Source organism: Sus scrofa, chromosome 9, assembly GCF_054392235.1.
Source record: "Sus scrofa isolate SSC_HxYL_T2T_F1_AM1 chromosome 9, Sscrofa_HxYL_maternal_Yorkshire_Landrace_v2.0, whole genome shotgun sequence".
In the NCBI taxonomy this organism is placed as follows: Eukaryota; Metazoa; Chordata; class Mammalia; order Artiodactyla; family Suidae; genus Sus; species Sus scrofa.
In genome coordinates, this window is record NC_139391.1 from 60,063,669 (window position 1) to 60,077,745 (window position 14,077).

The following is a 14,077-nucleotide window of genomic DNA, read 5'->3' on the forward strand; positions in this document are numbered from 1 at the left end:
ATCTTCTGTCCCCAGTCTGAAGAAAAGATACAAGGGGTGAAAAGCTGCCATCAGGCAAATTACTAAACCATGTGCTCACATGGATGGTGAGGATTTACATAAATTAGACACATTTCATATCTTTACCGGCCACTTCCTTGAACCCCACCTTCAAAAGGCAAAGTGTGGTCCTGACCCTTAGCACAGCAATCGGAGGGCAGCACGGTGCCCAGGCCTCTTCCCCTCTAGGCCAGGCTCTTACAACTTCTTCCTCCATGGTGTGGCTGCTCCTATATCCACCTTCAAGAGGCCTGGAACCAAGAAACAGGTTTTCCCAATGGAGATGCTCTGAAACACACCCTCTTTGAAAAAGTGCTGTTTCTGCTCTTCTCTTTCTTCCCTTTAGTTGTTTAACACCTTGATATGTTCAAGGCAAAATGTGGCACCACCCTCAATGCTAAATAATTTTACTGCTCTCAGCTGAGGGCACGTCTTCAGTGACTCATAGAGGAAAATCCATGGAACAGAAAAGAAGAGAATGCTTCCTTTGCAAGGTGCCAATCTCCTGAGAGATAGCTAATCTCCTCTAGCTGAAATGCATACGAAGGAGGGACCATGAGATTAGCCATTCGTTTGATTTCTTATTTTTGTGATAGAAAAACACCTTAACCTTTTTAAAAAAAATGTAAGGGAAAAAAGGCATCAATGCAATTTGTGTGGTTATCTAAGCTGAACAGATCTCTTACTCTTTCTTATTAATACCAACTCAAGGCCAGAGCACTTGCCAGCTGACCGCCACCCATGCCTTCCAAGGATGACAGGGCAGGAAGAAAGGAAGAGACAGTTGCTTTTAATGAAGGCAGTCAACTGGACATTCAGCACTGCTTCCTCCCAGCTCTGAGGAGGTATCACAGACCTCCAGCAAGAGGTGCCAGGTCCTAGGACCACCCAGGATAGCCAAGAGTGACAAAGCCATGATCCAAAAAGCGGGGAAACCACAGCCAAGATGCCAAAGGGCATCACATTCCAGAAAAGCAAAGGAAACAAAAGCCAAGTTCCTGTATAAGTGGGTGTACAAAGGTATTCTTGAAGAACTCAGTGGGACTGAATTAAAGGATGCTTGTGGAGGACATTCAGAGATGTCACAGACCCCTGTCCTCTCAACGCAGAGAGAAAACCCTCTTCTAGAGAAACTTGGGGGAGCCCATCCCCAATTTAGTCAGCAAGTCTAGCCCACAAGCTTCCAAGTTGAGGACACAAGGGTGTTCAGCAAATTGAAAACATGCCAGTTTTGTCCACCCCACTGTACAAGGAGGGTTGGTAAAGAGGCTGTGTGGTGCCATTTTTAGCTCAAGATAAAATCTCACTATTATAACTTCCCTTGAGTCTGTATATCTGATCTTAGGTATCTATTGAAAAGAAAACCTCATGAATCCCAATCTCATTGGAATCCTAGGTAGCATGAAACTCTAGGAAATAAAATTAGTTTTGAGCTAAATCCTTTTGAACTCTGCCAAAAGTAAACAGGAAATATTCACTTGCTGAACTATTTCTTGCTGGATAAAGCACAGAGAGGGAAAACCCTTAATAATCTCAAACTGTGTCCTAAATGCAATCTCATTCTGCAAAGTCACATCTCACCATCTATGAAAGCTTCTACTCCACATAGGAGAGTCTGCAAACCTGTAGAGTTTCCTAAAGAAAAGATGTTCAGGGTAGAGGCAGCATTCTGGGCTGAGAAATAAGACTCCACTAGTCTTACTTAACTATAATCTCATGACCATAAAATATTTTCTTCTGACTACTTTGAGCAAAATATCATCTCCATAAAAAATTACTCCATCACCTCATTCTTCTATTTATTATGGATCTACTGTACTGGAAAATTCCTATCTTAATTTTTTGAGTCTATATCATATGTGAGACCATGGTAATATGTGAGATACAAAGAAGTACATGGCTTGAATTTTTGCCTTCAAAGTGCTTATGGTGTATATGGAGCTACTAGACAAAAATTCAAAACAAAATTGATTTTTCCAATCCATGAACATGGAATATCTTTCCATTTCATTACATCTTCTTTGATTTCTTTGATTATAGTTCTCAGCATATAAGTCCTTTACCTCCTTGGTCAGGTGTATTCCGAGGTATTTGATTTTGTGAGGTGCAATTTTAAAAGGTATTGTATTTTTGTATTCCTTTTTTAATATTTCATTGCTGGTATGGAGAAATGCGACTGACTTCTGAATGTTAATATTATAGCCTGCTACTTTGCTGAATTTATTAATCAGTTCAAGTAGTTTTTGGGTTGAGTCCTTAGGGTTTTCTATGTATAGTATCATGTCATCTGCATACAATGACAGTTTTATCTCTTCTCTTCCTATATGGATACCTTTTATTTCTTTTGTTTGTCTAATTGCTGTGGCTAGGACTTCCAAAACTATGTTGAATAGCAGTGGCCATACTACCCAAAGCAATCTACAGATTCAATGCAATCCCTATCAAATTACCCATGACATTTTTCATAGAACTAGAAGAAACAATCCAAAAATTTATATGGAACAACAAAAGACCAAGAATTGCCAAAGCAATCCTGAGATACAAAAATCAAGCAGGAGGCATAACTCTCCCAGACTTCAAGAAATATTATAAAGCCACAGTCATCAAAACAGCGTGGTACTGGTATCAAAACAGACAGACAGACCAATGGAACAGAATAGAGAACCTGGAAATAAACCCTGACACCTATGGTCAATTAATCTTTGACAAGGGAGGCAAGAACATAAAATGGGAAAAAGAAAGTCTATTCAGCAAGCATTGCTGGGAAATCTGGACAGCTTCATGCAAAGCAATGAAACTAGAACACACCCTCACACCATGCACAAAAATAAACTCAAAATGGCTGAAAGACTTAAATATATGACAGGACACCATCAAACTCCTAGAAGAGAACATAGGCAAAACACTCTCTGACATTAACATCATGAATATTTTCTCAGGTCAGTCTCCCAAAGCAATAGAAATTAGAGCAAAAATAAACCCATGGGACCTCATCAAACTGAAAAACTTTTGTACAGCAAAGGAAACCAAAAAGAAAACCAAAAAACAACTTACAGAATGGGAGAAAATAGTTTCAAGTGATGCAATGGACAAGGGCTTAACCTCTAGAATATATAAGCAACTTATACAACTCAACAGCAAAAAAGCCAATTAACCAATGGAAAAATGGGCAAAAGACCTGAATAGACATTTCTCCAAGGAAGATATACAGATGGCCAGCAAACACATGAAAAAATGCTCAACATCGCTGATTATAAGAGAAATGCAAATCAAAACTACCATGAGATACCACCTCACACCAGTCAGAATGGCCATCATTAATAAATCCACAAATAACAAGTGCTGGAGGGGCTGTGGAGAAAAGGGAACCCTCGTGCACTGTTGGTGGGAATGTAAACTGGTACAGCCACTATGGAGAACAGTTTGGAGATACCTTAGAAATATATACACAGGACTTCCATATGACCCCGCAATCCCAATCTTGGGCACATATCTGGACAAAACTCTACTTAAAAGAGACACATGCACCTACATGTTCATTGCAGCACTATTCACATTAGCCAGGACATGGAAACAACTCAAATGTCCATCAACAGATGATTGGATTCAGAAGCTGTGGTATATATACACAATGGAATACTACTCAGCCATAAAAAAGAATGATATAATGCCATTTGCAGCAACATGGATGGAACTAGAGAATCTCATCCTGAGTGAAATGAGCCAGAAAGACAAAGACAAATACCATATGATATCACTTATAACTGGAATCTAATACCCAGCACAAATGAACATCTCCACAGAAAAGAAAATCATGGACTTGGAAAATAGACTTGTGGCTGCCTGATGGGGGAGGGAGGGAGTGGGAGGGATCAGGAGCTTGGGCTTATCAGACACTCCTTGGAATAGATTTACAAGGAGATCCTGCTGAGTAGCATTGAGAACTATGTCTAGATACTCATATTGCAACAGAACAAAGGGTGGGGGAAAAATATATACATGTAAGGATATCTTGATCCCCTTGCTGTACAGTGGGAAAAAAATAAATTATAAAAAAATTAAAAAAAGATAAATAGAAATAAAAGGCAGTGTATGAGCTAGTGCCAAAATGAAATATTTGGCTTATGAACCTCAGAAGAACCATGCCCCAAAGAGAAAATCCATACTTAAAGAGTTCCAAAGGGTGGCAGAGTGCTTCTTGCATGTCCACACTTTGGACAAATGGCTTGGTTTCCAATTATGCTCAAGTCCACTTGCACTCACATGCTATAATTAACTGACTGGCACCACTGGACACTTATTAGGCATCAGAAACCATCTCTGTGTTTGCTAAAATCCAGTCTGGTTGTCCAGTTCAGTAGAGATGATCTGAGAGTGATGGAATAAGAGGCGGAAATAGGTTCTCAGCTATGGACCCCAGTCCCGGAGCAGGAGAAAGATTAAGAAGACAAATGCGGGAGTTCCCATCATGGCGCAGTGGTTAACGAATCCGACTAGGAACCATGAGGTTGCGGGTTCGGTCCCTGCCCTTGCTCAGTGGGTTACCGATCCGGCGTTGCCGTGAGCTGTGGTGTAGGTCGCAGATGCGGCTCGGATCCCTCGTTGCTGTGGGTCTGGCGTAGGCCGGTGGCTACAGCTCCGATTCGACCCCTAGCCTGGGAACCTCCATATGCCGCGGGAGCGGCCCAAGAAATAGCAACAACAACAACAAAAGACAAAAAGACAAAAGACAAAAAAAAAAAAAAAAAAAAAAAAGAAGACAAATGCTTTAGGTCAAGATCACCCAGAATTTGTGATCTAAGTGTCATCCATTAGTCCATTTAATCACTCATTCAACCTTTACTGAATGCTTTCTTTGTCCTAAGATGCCACAAGGTGTCTGGGGAGATACAGGGATGGTTATGGTGCAAAATGAGAAAATGTGATGACTGCTGAACAGAGGATAAGAAAACATGATGTGTAAGTTCAGAGGAGGAGTTGGCTTCTTATGGAGGGCAGATGAGGCTTCCTGGAGGAGGTAGCCTCTGAGCTCTTAGCCTTGAAGATGCAGGGGTTGTGAATGAAATAAAGTCAGGAAGAGAGGGGGGAGATGAGCAGGGGAGCAAAGGCAGGCAGGTCTGAGTAGTAAGACTGGGCAGGGCAGTGATATCTGCTCCTCAGACAGAAGTGGGCTCTGCTATGTACACAAAAATCAACACCAGCAGATCTATGTCAAACAAAACAAAAAACAACCCAATTGAAAAATGGGCAGAAGACCTAAATAGATAGCTCCAAAGAAGACATATGGATGGTCAATAGGCCCATGAAAAAGTACTCAACATCACTAATTATTAGAGACATACAAAACAAAACTACAATGAGGTACCACCACACACCAGTCAGGATGGCCATTATTAATAAGTTTACAATTAATAAATTCTGGAGAGGGTGTGGAGAAAATGGAACCTCCTACACTGTTGGTGGGAATGTAAATTGGTACAACCCTTATGGAAAACATTATGGAGGTTCCTCAGAAAACTAAATACAGAGTTACCATATGACCCAGCAATCCCACTCCTGGGCATCTATGCAGACAAAACTATAATTCAAAAAGATACTTGAAACCCCATGTTCGTAGCAGCACTATTTACAAGAATACTACTCAGCCATAAAAAGAATGGAATAATGCCATTTGCAGCAACATGGATGCAACTAGAGATTCTCATACTAAGTGAAGTAAGTCAGAAAGCGAAAGACAAATACAATATGATATCACCTATATGTGGAATCTAAAATATGGCACAAATGAACCTATTTACAAAATAGAAACAGACTGACACAAAGAACAGACTTGTGGTTGCCAATGGGAAGGGAGGGAATGGGATGGACTGGGAGTTTGGGGTTAGGAGATGCAAATTATTACATTTGGAATGGATAATTAATGAGGTCCTACTGTATAGCACAGGGAACTATATCCTGTCTCTTGGGATAGACCATAATGGAAGATAATATTAAGCTCTTTGACATAAGTCATAGCATCATCTTGTTTGATCCACCTCCTAGAATAAAGACAATAAAATGCAAATAAACCAATGGGACCTAATTCAACTCAAAAACTTCTGCACAGCAAAGGAAATAATTTAAAAAACAAAAAGACAACCCACAGAATGGGAGAAAAATTTTGCAAATGACTCAGCTGACAAAGGTTTAATCTATAAAATATATAAACAACTCATAAAACTCCACAACAAAGTAACAAACAATCCAATTGAAAAATGGACAGGGATCTAAACAGACGTTCACCAAAGAAGACATACAGATGGCCAGCAGGCACATGAAAAAAATGCTCAACATCACTAATTATTAGAGAAATGCAAATCAAAACCACAGTGAGGTACCACCTCACACCAGTTAGAGTGGCCATCATTAACAGGTCAACAAATAACAAATGCCTGAGAGGGTGTGGAGAAAAGGGAACCCTCCTACTCTATTGGTGGGAATGTAAATTGGCACAACTCTTATGGGAAACAGTATGGAAATACCTCAGAAAACTATAGAACTACCATATGACCCAGCAATCCCACTCCTGGGCATACATCCAGACAAAACTTTCCTTGAAAAAGATATATGCACCTGTATGTTCATTGCAGCACTATTCACAATAGCCAAGACACGGAAACAACCTAAATGCCCATTGATGGACGAATCAGTTAGGAAGATGTGGCATATATATATATATATATATATATATATATATATATATATATATATATAATGGAATATTACTCAGCTATAAAAAAGGACAAAATAATGCCATTTGCAGCAACGTGGATGGAACTAGAGACTCTCATATGAGTGAAAGTCCGAGAGAGAGAAAGACATATACCATATGATATCACTTATATGTGAAGTCTAAAATATGGCACAAATGATCTGTTGACAGAATAGAAAAGATCATGGACATGTTGAACAGGCTCGTGTTTGCCAGGGGGAAGAGGGAGGGAGTGGGATGAATGGGAATATGGGGTTAGTAGTAATCTTGTATTTGGAGTGGATGGGCAATGAGATCCTGCTGTATAGCACAGGGAACTATATATCTAATCACTTGTAATGGAACATGATGGAGGATGATGTGAGAAAAAGAATATGCATATATATATATATATGTATGTATATATATATATATATGTATGTCTGGGTCACTTTGCTGTACAACAGAAATTGACATAACATTATAAATCAATCATATTAAAATTTAAATAAATAAGCAATGTATATAAGTATATGTGTGCGTGTGTATGACTGGGTTACTTTGCTATATAGCAGACACTGGCACAACATTGTAAATCAACTGTATTTTAATAATAAAAAAACAAGCAGTAGGCAGCTAGTTACAGAAGACATTGATTGCAGTGTTATTAAATCTCCACAATACGTTTTTAATCATAAGTTATTTAATATACACAGAGCAATGGCATTCTCCAAGATAAATGGGCATCTTTTCCTGAGCAGGTAAGTAACTTATCTCCTACTGACAAGCAGAGATTATTTCTCACAGCACATTTCTGCCTCATCCTAAACATTTCCTTTCTGAACGTGGATTCCTTCACTTTCTCAGGAGCCTGAGTAGGGGGTAAGCAGACTTTGCATATGGGAATTTTGTTTGATGACCAGCTTGATTCTTTTCTCCCAGTTTTGACTCTATTATGTCTCACTGCAGAAAAATTCTGGAAATGTCTACAAAACCAATACTACAGAGTTTTCACACCTCATGCTCAAAAGTCTTGCGTATATAGAAGCCAAATGTAAGAAAGGCAGCATATTCATGACAAAGTCTACCCCTTACAAAGGGTAAGCATCAGTCAGGCAGTTGCCAGATTAGCCTGAGGGTACCTCAAGAAAGGCAAGAACTAACACCCATAATCAGAGTTCATTGTCCAATTACATTAGGATAATCATGATATAGACCCAGTTGTGTTTGTATAAGATGATTTGATTTCCCTCACTAAAAGGACTTTTATTGCCAGCCATCAACGCCAAAATAGCCATCTTAAATGTGAAGAAAAACCACTCAAATTAACCCAGCTTTCTGACTTTATTTTACTGTGTCAGCAAGGCCTCCCCAAGAGCTGCTGGAGGCTTCAGCCAGGGGCAGGGAAAGGAGACAGGTCCACAATGGGTCCCAGGGGGAGAAGGGACAGGATGCACAGTGGGGGTGTGGGGGAAATTGGAGGATGATGGGGCCTAGAGAACAACCCAGAAGGTTAAATCTACTAAAAAACACTCAATGAGAAAGAGGAGGCAGAAGATGGATAGGGCAATGAAAAGCAAGACAGTGCATTGTGGTTCTCTGCCCCCATGACTACTTCATTTCAGGATTAAAAGGCTGGTTCACAGCTGATAGGACACCTTTCTTTTCTGGAATTCCCCTTCCTTATCTTCCCAGTCTCCCCACCTAACAAGGAAGAAAACGGTCTTAACCCCCATCCCTCAGATATAGTGACTTAAACAAAGACAGCTTAGGAGTCCTATGAAATGATGAGGTGTGATGACAGAATAACGGTTTTTAAATGACATTCTCAGAAGACACACGCGAGCACTGTTTTCCAAAGTAGTTACTCTGAGAGCATTTGTACTTATTGCAAGAATGGTATAACCATGGTTCTGGGCCCGTATAGTGGACCACCCTGGTTTTATTATTTATTTATTTATTTATTTTTAGGGCCGTAGCTGCTCCTGCGGTATATGGAAGTTCCTGGTGTAGGGGTCAAATCAGAGGTGCAGCTGCAGGCCTACACCACAGCCACAGCAACTCAGATCTGAGCCACATCTATGACCTATACCATAGCTTGTGGCAAAGCAGCATCCTTAACCCACTGAGTGAGTCCAGGGATTGAAGCCACATCCTCATGGATACTGGTCTGGTTCTTAACTTCCTGAGCCATAACAGGAACTCCTGGGTTTAGGGTTTTTTCCCCCATTCTGGTTTTAAAACCAGAGATCTAGCTTCAAGGGTTTGTAATGATTTTGGTTCTGACCCACAGAGATCAAGCAGGGTGATCATTTAGATTGTTCATCAGACGTGACTTTCCATGGCATTTATGCGCTTTGCAAAAGTGGTCCCAGTCTAAAGGAAATCAGCTTTGTTCCCACGGAGCATATGCTAAGCGCAGGTTGAGGGCTGGGTGTGTCCTTGCAGGCAAGAGGTTTTCTGAAAGTGATGGAGTAGAGAAGAAGCTCCCCGCCTCCCAGAGGTAGATTTTAAGGGCACATAATTCGTTTGCCCACATCACTTTGGGACGGTTATTTATTTAGAAATATGACTTCGTGACCTAACAGTGGAAAGCTATTTAAGTTGAAGCAAGCCTCTGAGGTGGTGCTCACACCAGACTGGTAAGAAGGACACAGGAGAGGGAGGGAGAGTAGAGAAAAGGAAGGAAAAGGAAGTAGGGAAATGGAAAGAGGTGAAGGAGAAGGGCCTTGGTAAATTCAAATGTCTCCTCACCATGCTCACCGCACTCCTGGTGACTCTGCTCTCCATCATTCAACAAATATTTGTTAAGTGTCTACAAATAAGCATCTCCAAGTATTCTAGAGGCTTGGGTTACATCCATGAACAGATAAGGCAAAGATCCTTGCCCTCATGTGTTCTATTCTAGAAGGTGAGGCCAACAATAATTAATAACATAACAAATAAGTCAGTTATACAGACTTTTAGATGATCTTAAATGTTGTTGGAAATTTTCACATAGAGGAAGATACAGGGATTGGGGCTGGAGGAAAGTCTATGATTTTCATACGGTTGTCACAGTTCCTTTCATTGAGAAAGTGACAATTAAGCAGAGATTTGAAGCAGGTGAGGGGGCTGCCCATGCACGTATCCAAGGAAAAAGTATTCCAGGACAGCCACAGCTAGTTCTCTGAGGCCATCATGGGCTATATATTCATGGAACAAGAAGGCAGTTAGTGTGGCTAGAGCAGCAAAGAAACAGCCTTCTCCTAGTGCTTTTCCATTTGAGGAACAGGGAAGAAATTCAGAGGACTTGGCAGTGGTGGTGATAGTGGTGGTGTGTGTGTATTTGGTAGGGGAGGTGTGTGTGGTGGGGAGGTGTGTGTGTGGTGGGGGAGGTGTGTGTGTGGTGGGGAGGTATTTGTGTGGTGGGGGAGGTGTGTGTGTGGTGGGAAGTGTGTGTGGTGGGGAGGTGTACGTGTGGTGGGGGAGGCGTGTGTAGTAGGGAGGTGTGTGTACGTGTGGTGGGGGAGGCATGTAGTAGAGGGGAGGGGTGTGTATGTGGTGGAGGTGGTGTGTGTGTGTTGTGAGAAAGGTGTGGGGGGGGCAGCTGGGTGTGGTGTGTGTGTGTGTGTGTGTGGTAAGGAGGTGTAAGTGGTGGGGAGGTGTGCGTGTGGTTAAGGGAGATGTTTGAGGTGGGGAGGGGTATTTCAGATGATGGAGGGCATTTACTTTGCATTGGGTGGTGAGTCTTTTCAGCATTCTGAGCAGAGGAATGACAGACCCCATTCATAATATAAAGGGCTCTGTTTTGAGAACAGATTGTAGGGAACAAGGTGGGATCAGGGAGGCTGGGGAGGAAGTAACTGTCGTAACTGTGCTGGCAGGTAGGGATGCAGGCTGGGGGCGGGGGGGGGGCACTGCCCTCTGCCCTGTACTTAAAGCCACATTTATGCACTGGTGCTCAAGTCGTTCTCCCCTAAAATGCACTTCCCTCATCTTTCCACTCAGGTCTAGGTCTCTCCAGGTTGCCTCGACTTGAATGTCTGGCAAGAATCCCAGACGAAATCCTGGGTGGGCCAGAGCTGAGCTTCAGAAACAGCTCTGCAGTGTATTGCCTGCAGCACTGATATTTTCTATTGAAGAATTCCAGCGATCAGATGCTGTTCCAGCTCTATGAGCCCAAATTTAGATACACACCTAGTCACATATACTTGCCTGAAATGACTGTTCCTCCTTACTCAGCTTCTCTCTCAGACCACATGCCCTTCCTGCTCCACCAAGAGAGGGACATGGTCAGATGCCAAGAACTCAGAGTTAAGAGAAGTTGGGATTTCTCTCCAAAAGTGAGCTATCAACAGCTGTCCAGTGTCGTCTACACAGCTACTATGTGTAGCACATTTGAACAGTCATCTCCTTCCCTAGTCTTAGATACACTGTTATGCATATATTGTGTATGACAATTTCCAAGGGCTGACCTATCCTTTATTTCATAGAATCTCTGTAACATCTCTGTGATGTTTAAGTTTTACAGGTGGAACTGTCTGAGGTTTTTATATTTCTCCCGACTTAACAGAGAAAGAAACTGGAGAGAAAAAGGATGAAATAAGCTGCCTCAGACCACACAGGTGGCAAGTGATAGAGTCAGGACACAGTTCTGAGATGCTTCACTCCCAGGGTGTGACGCTCCCTAACACTCGCTCAGCTCTCCAGACAACAGAAAACAAAGTCTGTCAAGGTCCCAGAATATCTCACCCAGCCTCTAACCCCCAAATCTCACAACTCTTTTGTTCTCAAGAGGAAGGGACACCAGTTAACAAAGAGAAGGTTGGTTTCTGGACAAGATTAAATGGCAAAGAGTGAAGTTATCTCCCTAGAAACTGGCACCACGTTTGCATTAGGAGCTTCCTGAGCTCTTCTCTGGGTGCTGTCACACACTGCAGGGATTATAAGAACCCCACACACCTCTGAGCAAACCACTCAGACCACATCTTTGAACAAATCTCTCTTCCCTGCTGCTGTACCACTGATTCTTTTCTTGAAAATCACTGGTCAAGATAAAGTGATTTCACCATTTATTCTGAGGAATAATAGAAAAGGGGTTCAAGTCTGCTTTCCTGTCCCCAAGTCCATGGCTATCCTTATTGCCACAAGATTCATTCAAAAAGGAAGAAAAGGAAGTGAGGAAATCTTTATTTCTTCTTCCACAGAAAATACAAGATTGAATTTGAAATTCATTTTCAATTCATCTGATGTGAAAGATGAGAGGAGGATGTTAGAGTTGCAAGGGATAGAAATCACATATCGTTTTACAGTGTGTTTCTAAGAAAACCTTTCTAAAATATGGAATATTGAGCATCCAAAGTTTGGGAAAGGAATTTAATAATTGGGAAGTAATGAGAATATTCTCTTTTATTTTCTATTTCTAACTGTAGGTACTTTATCTTCCCCCAAACGGTAGAGGGATGGTCTCTAAATTATCCCCTTTGGTGAAGTTCTGGTGCATTTAGATGTGACATAGGGGCCCTACCCTGAATACATTACCTTCCACCCCGACTCCTTACCCAGGCCTGAGTCTGTGCTTGGGCATTAGAGCAAAGCCATTTTAACAAGGGACTAGCATACACAACTACCCTTGCGATACCTCCACTTACATTAGGGTTACCCCAGCACAGACTCAGGACACCCCAAACCCTCCACACCCTCAACCTTTTCCATCTGGTAAAGTACCACCTTCCACCCAGCTGCCCAGGTCTGGGGCCCATCTTTGTTTCCTTCTTTTCCCCATCCCCAGCTTCCCCTATACCTCTCACCCTATTTGTTCTACTTTCAATATATGTTTTAAATCTGCCTCCTCTCAACTCTGCTGTCACCACCATTGTCCAAGCTACCACCTTCTGTCACCCTGACTGATACCACAACCACTCGGCTGGTCTCTCTGACCCAGTTTGCCCCTTCCAAAGTCATTGTCCACAAAATAGCTAGAGCAATCCCCCTTCCATATAAGTCAGCTGACATGATTGTCTTGGAATAAAAGTCAACCTGCCTACTTGGCTTCCCAGGTCTCCCACTGTCACTGCTGCCTGCATCTCCATCCTTGCCTGACTCTTGGCTACACATCCTCCTTTCCCTTGAAGTTCTCCTCTACTGTGGGGCCTGGGAACAGGCTTCCTTCCTGCCCCTCACATCCCTCAAAGCTTCAAACAACTGGCTTCTTCTTTCTCCTGTGCTGACTCTGACATCACTTCTCCAGGGAAGCCTCCTCTGTGAATCTATCCTAAAGTAAAGCCTTGTCTGCATTCCAAGCCCCCTCCATCACATCGCCCTGTTTATCCCCTTTGGTGCTATTATCAGACTCCAGAAACAGTTTGTATATCTGTCTGCTGATTTTCTAGCACCTACCCCCATGAGAGCAAAGTCAGCCCCACAGCCCCACGAGGGCAGAGACTTCCTCTTTCACTTCTGTCTACCCAGTCCTTGGCACCATAGGACAGGTAGTAAGTGCTCATTATGTATTGCTAAATAAGTGGATGGTTCAGGCCCTGAATAAAGGAACAGAATATACTACAGTTTTCAATAGACTTACACAACTACTTAATATTAGGTGTGTAATGGACCTCAAAGATTACCTGGCCTAAATCCTCACTTTTTTGTTCTGTTTTGTTTTTCTCACATTTTAATAGATGAGAAAACTGAAGATCAAGGAAGAAAGCTCTAGATTACATGCCTAATGGCAGTCCCTGGCCCCCAGGGGCCCTCTCAATATTCTTCTATCTAAACACTCACTAACAGGTGGACTCTTAATTAGAGAGTGCTGTATACAGGATACTAGCTAGATCTTAGCTGATTAGTAAATTCAGTATCTACTGTTATAAATACTGGACTATTGAAAAGTTGAGTGGCCTTTTTACCCTTTTCTTTCTTATAAACAAGAGACTGCAGAATATCCCAGCCTATCAGGGTATCTGGTCCACCCTGAGGTTTCTAATTTCACGTTCCATCCCCCTTCCCCACCCTTTATATCCTTTTTCTCGTTTAGTATATAATACACTACTATCCTTTTAATATAAATTAGAGGATATTCAATAGGTAGGACTACAATCAATTCATGGTTGATTCCTAAATGAACCAGTTTTCTCAGTAATTGGGAAAAAAGCCATCATTTCTTCACATGTGCCTCTGGGGGCCTTTTGCAGTGAGGGCAGTTGAACATTCTTCTAATTGAACTGGGGAAGCAAGGAGGGGTTGCTGTCTTGTATCGAACAGACTCTGCACAGATGCTTCTTCCTTCCCTGGTGGGACCTGGTTATGTTTTCACCAGATTCTGAA

General features: G+C 42.0%; 1 protein-coding gene across 1 annotated transcript in view; it reads right to left on the bottom strand.

Annotated features, from left to right (window-relative positions):
- The window catches only part of OPCML (opioid binding protein/cell adhesion molecule like), a 1,104,108-nt gene that overhangs the window by 751,612 nt on the left and 338,419 nt on the right, over positions 1-14,077 (bottom strand).